Source organism: Macrobrachium nipponense, chromosome 16 (assembly GCF_015104395.2).
Source record: "Macrobrachium nipponense isolate FS-2020 chromosome 16, ASM1510439v2, whole genome shotgun sequence".
In the NCBI taxonomy this organism is placed as follows: Eukaryota; Metazoa; Arthropoda; class Malacostraca; order Decapoda; family Palaemonidae; genus Macrobrachium; species Macrobrachium nipponense.
The window spans coordinates 60,384,782-60,391,913 of record NC_087209.1 but is presented as its reverse complement, the minus strand read 5'-3'; the positions used below and the strand labels follow the sequence as shown (position 1 = coordinate 60,391,913).

Here is a 7,132-nt window from a genome sequence, read left to right as displayed (position 1 = left end):
CATATTTTTAAAGATGTTAATATTTCAGTATTTAATATTCTAATATTTAATATTTTAGTATTTAATATTCTAATATTTATTATTTTAGTATCTTATATTCTAATATTTAATATTTTAGTATTTAATATTGTAATATTTAATATCTTAATATTCCTCTTAAATTATTATCATTTAAATATTTTTAAAATTTAATGTATTTTTCTATATTTAACGATTTATATTTAATATATCAATATTTGATACTCTTGAAAAATTATTAATATAGTAATATAAAATCATTTTACGATTTCTGAAATTACGTGATGGTATCTCTTGGATACAGTGGATACATACATGACAAAATTTCACTCAAGTTTCCAGTGTTGACAAAAATACTCTTTCCAGATATTGACTGTATAAACCACTCATATTCTTTTTCAAATGATGTAAGGAGAAATATAACCAAGGAATGACTGGTAACAAGCCGGAGTACTAACGCAGTATCAGGCAATCAAAAAAAAAAAAGGGCAAGAAACAAAAACATGATTTATAAGCTCAAAGCATATACTGGAGTCACAAGTTTCTTGCACTTTGTCAAACACTTGACAGAATTGAAGGAATTAATCATTTTCGGCTGTGTGTAGCAATTCTCATTCCTCCGAGCTATAAATTTCAGTTTTATTTATTCTCTGTTCTTGTGTTACGTGATACAGGCATTCGTCAGAAATCTACAGCTGCAGGTACATTTCACGGAGGCAAAAAAAGAAAAAGAAAAAAAAGAAACACACACACGCACTGAGTCTTACTCATTTAACTTTGAAGACTTCTGACGCAAAAGTGACAATACTATGAAATGAAATCAAGTTTTTCTGTCACATATGTGAAGACAAGGTTTCTGTCAAATCCTGTCAAAAATTATTTGAGCTGAATCCGTCAAGAATCGACATACGATCTTTAAAGATTAATTGGGATGTCTTTGTCCACTTCTTACTCAAATCTGCTAAGCCTTATAAAATTTCTGTTATGTAAACGACAAAAAGAGTGTGAGACTTTACAGAAACTTTTCTCAAACTCCGACAAAATTCTGTAAGAAATAACTTAAGAAAAGTTTTAAGTCATAACTGTTACAACTTTATGTGGATATTCAAAGAAACAATCTATGTAGAAGTAATAAAAAGGCTTTCTTCAAAATCTGACAAAAATCCGTGAGTTAAAATTAATGTCAAATTCTGACAAACGGCACACCATAAAGTACCTGGTAAGCTATGACTAAGAACTGGTCAGAAAAAATAGAGAAATGTCAGACACGTTCTGACGGCAGAACAATGTCAGCCAATTTCTGACAACGGAAAATGTTAGTCAATTTCTGACAACATATAAATATCAGCCAAATTCTCTGACAACGGAAAAATGTCGGCAAAATTCTGACAACAGAAAAAGGTCAGTCAATTTCTGACATATAAATGTCAGCCAATTTCGGACAACGGAAAAATAGCCGATTTCTAACATCGTAATAATCAGTCAAATCCTGACAACAGAAAAATGTCAGCGAAATTCTGACCAGAAATCTGCCACCAACAATTTAAAATGATCTCATATTCCGACAACTTGTGAGGAGTAAAAAAAAATAAAAAAAAAATAAAAAAATACAAGAAAGTGAATTTCCAATTTTGAGACAATCGACTTGTAACAAACTCATTAACTTGACAGGAGGAATCGGAGCGTGGTGTAACCCATTGTATTGCTGTGACCTCGAGACGAGAACACCAAGGGAAGAGCGCCTTCTGCAGGTTAAATGATTGCTATTCTAATAATTCCAATGAATAAAACATGGCGCAAGCATATTAATTTGCTCCGCATTCACCTGGAATGCCATCGCTCAATCCACGTGTAGGTTCTTGGTGGTACGTTGCATATGAGGATACTTTGAGCAATAGAGAAGAGAATAGCATTGCGTTCATATTCATTCATTCATCTCTCTCTCTCTCTCTCTCTCTCTCTCTCTCTCTCTCTCTTATCACGCACCCCGGGGAAATATTTTAGAAGACCAGCACTTGAAGATATACACTTATGAACGAGATCTGTCTAACATGAATGACTTGCCAGATAAGATAAAACAGAGAGAGAGAGAGAGAGAGAGAGAGGAGAGAGAGAGAGAGAGAGAGAGTTAGCAGAAGTCAGTATCATCTTTTTCAATTTACCCTTATGGCTAATTCCAACCTCTCCCCGTTTATACATTTTTTTTTCCCTCCCTTTGAGTTTCGTCTCTTTCTTCATCAACATTTTGCTTTCGTTCAAATTGAATTTGCTTGCACGAAAAAAAGAAGAAAACGAGCAACAGAGAGAGAGAGAGAGAGAGAGAGAGAGAGAGAGAGAGAGAGAGAGAGAGAGGCTTCCTTATAATTCATCCATTCTTTCCCCCCCTTGTGATGACCTCAGCCATTCTCTAACTTTTCTATAATTTATATATATAAAATATTTTTTTCGCTGCAACATTTTGTTTTTTTTTCCTCGCTCGACAGTGCTTTTCACATTTCGCCCCAGGTTTATATTTCATACGAGACAGACGGCGGTTAAAAGCAATCATTCCAACACGTCCTACTCCTGTCATTCCTCGACGGACCCATAATACAGCGTAAGAACTTTCTGCTCCAGGGAGCCGGGATTGCAGGGGGAGAGACCAGGTTTGGGGGAACCGCCCCCCACCCCAACCCACCCAGACTCCAGGAGGCGATACGTATCAGTCATTGACAGCGTCCCTTGTCATAGACGTACGACTATGCACTTTTTACCCAAGGGCCTCACCTTCCTTATCTCCTCCTCCTCCTCCTCCTCCTTCCTCTTCTTCTTCTTCTTCTTTGGGGCTCTAGAAGCGCAAAGAGAGCATAACTATGATTGGATGAGTCTCGATACTTCCGTTTAGTGCAGGAGACGCGCCGGCGTTGGATGTGGAGTCTCCATGAAATCGTCCGGGAGGTTCTCTCTCTCTCCTCTCTCTCTCTCTCTCTCTCTCTCTCTCTCGAAAGCATCAACAGCTAGCAGCAAGCAGCTCCCCCCCCCCCACCCCTCCAAAGGCGGATGGATGCTGCAGCGATCTATTTCGCGTTCTTATCGGCCGACCTGCCTACTTGTCCCTGCTTCTGCTACTGCTCCTGCTCCTGCTTCTGCTACTGCTCATGGTTCCTTGTTAAGGTGGCTGTTTTATCCAGACTTTCTTCTTCTTCTTCTTCTTCTTCTTCTTCTTCTTCTTCTTCTTTTCTTGCGTTTTAAGGCCAGCAATTTACTTGACTGTTTCCTTCTGATTGGTGTCAAAGTTTATCTCGTTATTTTATTTTATTTGGAGAGTGAGGGGGGCTATATATGAATATTAGGGCCATTCATTCTCTACACGTTATGAATAACGAGTGACATCTTTAAGACGATAGCAGATCGTATTAATATCTGTCATCACAAAAAAAAAAAAAAAAAAAAAAAAAAAGCTTACAAGCAGTCTGACGAAAATAAGAAAATGAAAAAAAAGGAAAAATTCAGCAGAGGCAATAGTTGACTCTTCATTACAATAATAATATCTATGTTTATCTATTGATTATCTATAAGAAAAGTAATATTAAATGTATACGCTTCACTGTTATAATATCGTCTAGTGAAAGATAAACTATTTGTAACGTGATTTTTTTTTTTATTAAGACGAATGTATTGTTCCCATGTTAGCCAATTAACTTTGTGTTAGTTAAAAAAAATTAAACGAGTGCACTTTTCCAAGTGTTTACGAATTAACTTTGTGTCAAATAAAAAAAAAACATTAAAATGAATGGATTTTTTACCAATGTCTACCATTAACTTAGTGTCAAATTTAAAATAATGTCAAATAAAATCAAAATTAAGACGAATACATTTTTTTCCAATATTTTATTTATCAATTCACTTAGTGTCAAATTTAAAATAAAAATGAAGACGAATGCAATTTTTTCCACAAAGTTTACCAATTCACTTTGGTGGAAAACATCTAAATAATTAGGACGAACGCACTTTTCCCTAGTGTTTAACATTTCATTTAGTGCCAAATTTAAAAAGAATTTTTTTTTTCCAAATTTCTTTAAAAAAAATTGATGAGTGACTTTTTTTTCCAGTTTACCAATGCACTTAGTGTCAAACTAAGAAAAAAATTCCTAATATTTACCTATTCCCGTAGTGTAAATTTCTTTAAAAAAACTGATGAGTGCAGTTATTTTTCCCAGTGTTTACCAATTCACTTGTCTAATTTAAAAAATTGCCTAATTATTACCTATTCACGTAGTGTAAATTTCTTTTAAAAAATCTGATAAGTGCAGTTTTTTCCCAGTGTCTACCAATTCATCTAAGTGTCTAATTAAAAAAAAATTCCTAATTTTTACCTATTCACGTGGCGTAAATTTCTTTTAAAAAACTGATAAGTGCTGTTTTTTCCCAGTGTCTACCAATTCACTTAAGTGTCTAATTAAAAAAAATCCTAATTTTTACCTATTCACGTGGTGTAAATTTCTTTTTAAAAACTGATGAGTGCAGTTATTTTTCCCAGTGTTTATAAATTCACGTAAGTGTCAAATAAAAAAAAAAATCCTTATTTTTACCTATTCACGTAGTATAAATTTCTTTTAAAAAACTGATGAGTGCAGTTATTTTTCCCAGTGTTTATAAATTCACTGTCAAAAAAAAAAAAAAAAAAAAAAAAAAAACCGACTGCACTTTTTTCCCAATGTTTACCAATTCACTAAGTGTCGGTTTAACTTTGATCGGGCGTGTCATGGCAACTGGTGAATATCAAACTCCTCTCCCAAAGGCGAGCGAGGAACAGGACGCATTAACAAAATGGCTTAATTATTTTGACCTGTCTAATTAGCGAAATTCAATGCCGGTTCGCCTTCAGCCTGTGACGATTATTGTCGAGAATGAGGCAGGATAAGCAGCACATTGAAAGTCAGGGTGTATATGTTGGTGTATCAAAATGGTCATTAGTATATTAAGTGTATGTATGTATGTATGTGTATATATATATATATGTGTGTTGTATATATATATATATATATATATATATATATATATGTGTGTGTGTGTGTGTGTGTATATATATCTATATATATATATATATATATATATATAGTAATATATATATGTGTGTGTGTGTGTGTGTGTGTGTGTGTATGTGTGTATATATATATATATATATATATATATATATATATATATTATATATATATATATATTTATATATAATTATATATATATATATATATATAATATATATATATATATATTATTAATAATTTGGTACTCATTATACCCTGAAAGTACTCATTATATAGAAAAGAGTAAACAGCTCTCCGTTTCATCAAAGATCTTATAATTGTATTAAGTACCGTCATGTTAATATTATTATTTTTTTTTAATTGCTGACAGGGAACTTATTCCCTTTACCTGACTATCTGCTTTACTGCTTTGTGCTTTAGGACAAAGTCAGACTTATAAAGGAGCAAATAGGTGAAGTGAAAAACTAGCTCGTCTTGTTAGTAAATAGGATGATGATAATAAAGACGCCAAAGAAGAAAAAAAGAAACATCTATTGAGGGTTTGACATTCGGGAGAGAACATAGTATTCATTGCACAAGATAATAGAACCTGAAGAATAATGGTGAGGTTGATATAACGATAATAATAATAGTATAATGATAATGTAATAACAGCATAATAATGATAGCAATATAATGATAATGTAATAACAGCATAATAATGATAGTAATAGTTACAGTGAGACTGGGATAAAAAAAATAACAATCAACACGAGTCACTTCTGTAAACACCATCACCCCACAAAAAAATAATAATAAACACCATAACAGTATAAAAAAAAAAAAAAAACAAAAAAAAAAAAAAAAAAAAAAAATGCTAATTTCGCCATTTACAAGTTTGATTTTCCACGATCCCTTTCCCAATTCTCCTCCCCCCTACCCAGTCCCCACCCACAAAACAAATAAGAATTCACCAATAAATAAATAAATAAATAAATAAATAAATAAATGAATAAATAAAATAAAGGTAAAAGTGGTTCCAGGCTCCGTCGGTCTCTGAAATATGCCGACGCTCTGGAACGTGAGAGAATAAAAGCGTATTAAATTAATAACAAACACCTAATGAATCATCAACGACAAACCAATTAGCATATGACCTGGGTCATCATTAGAGTTTTGTAATTAAAAACCGGCTTCCAATAGCGCGGCTTAAATCGTTCTCGTCCTCTCATTTCCCCCGTGAGTGGTTTTTCTTTTTTTTAATATAAATACAGTTCGATGATGCTGAGTTTCCTACGGTCAGATTTTTTTGTTATTGTTATTGTTTACTGGTTTAAACTTCCCACTTTATCACAGTGTGTTGTTCATTATTGGTGGGTCTTTAGATTTTAGCGAAAAGGACACCAAAATAGTGTTGGAAATTTTATCGGCATTCATGCTTGTTTCAAATTTTAATTTTCATCTCTGTACTTCTGCTTACATCTGCGTTTTCAGTGGATTAACGCCAACTTTCTCTCTTTTCAAATATCTCTCTGTTTGTTACGATTCTGACAGGAAAAGATTTCTGGCATTTCAATTCACATTCCTCAAAAAAATTCAATTTCACCTTTTAGGTGACGAGATTCCTGAGGAAATTCCTGACAATGGAATGCACATTCCTTAAAAAAACTTCAGGTTCACCTTTTAGGTGACGAGATTCCTGGGGAGATTACTGGCAATTGAATATACATTCCTTAAATACTTCAAGTTCACCTTTTAGTGGACGAGATTCCTAGGGAAATTCCTGACAATGGAATGCACATTCCTTAAAAAAAACTTCCAGTTCACCTTTTAGGTGAAGAGATTCCTGGGGAGATTCCTGACAATTCAATGCACATTCCACAAAAAAATTCAAGTTCACCTTTTAGGTGACGACATTCCTGAGGAAATTCCAGACAATGGAATTCACATTCCTTAAAAAAACTTCAGGTTCACCTTTTAGGTGACGAGATTCCTGGGGAGATTTCTGACAACTGAATGCACATTCCTTCACAAACCATTCAAGTTTGCTTTCAGGCGAGGAGATTCCTGAGGAAATTCCTGACAATTTAATGCCGGTTCCTTGAACA

The 7,132-nt window shown here is 33.6% G+C and overlaps 1 protein-coding gene across 4 annotated transcripts in view; it reads right to left on the bottom strand.

Annotated features, from left to right (window-relative positions):
* LOC135195759 (synaptogenesis protein syg-2-like) overlaps positions 1 to 7,132 on the bottom strand; it is a 926,712-nt gene that overhangs the window by 96,343 nt on the left and 823,237 nt on the right. The gene's annotated exons all lie outside the window — the stretch shown is intronic.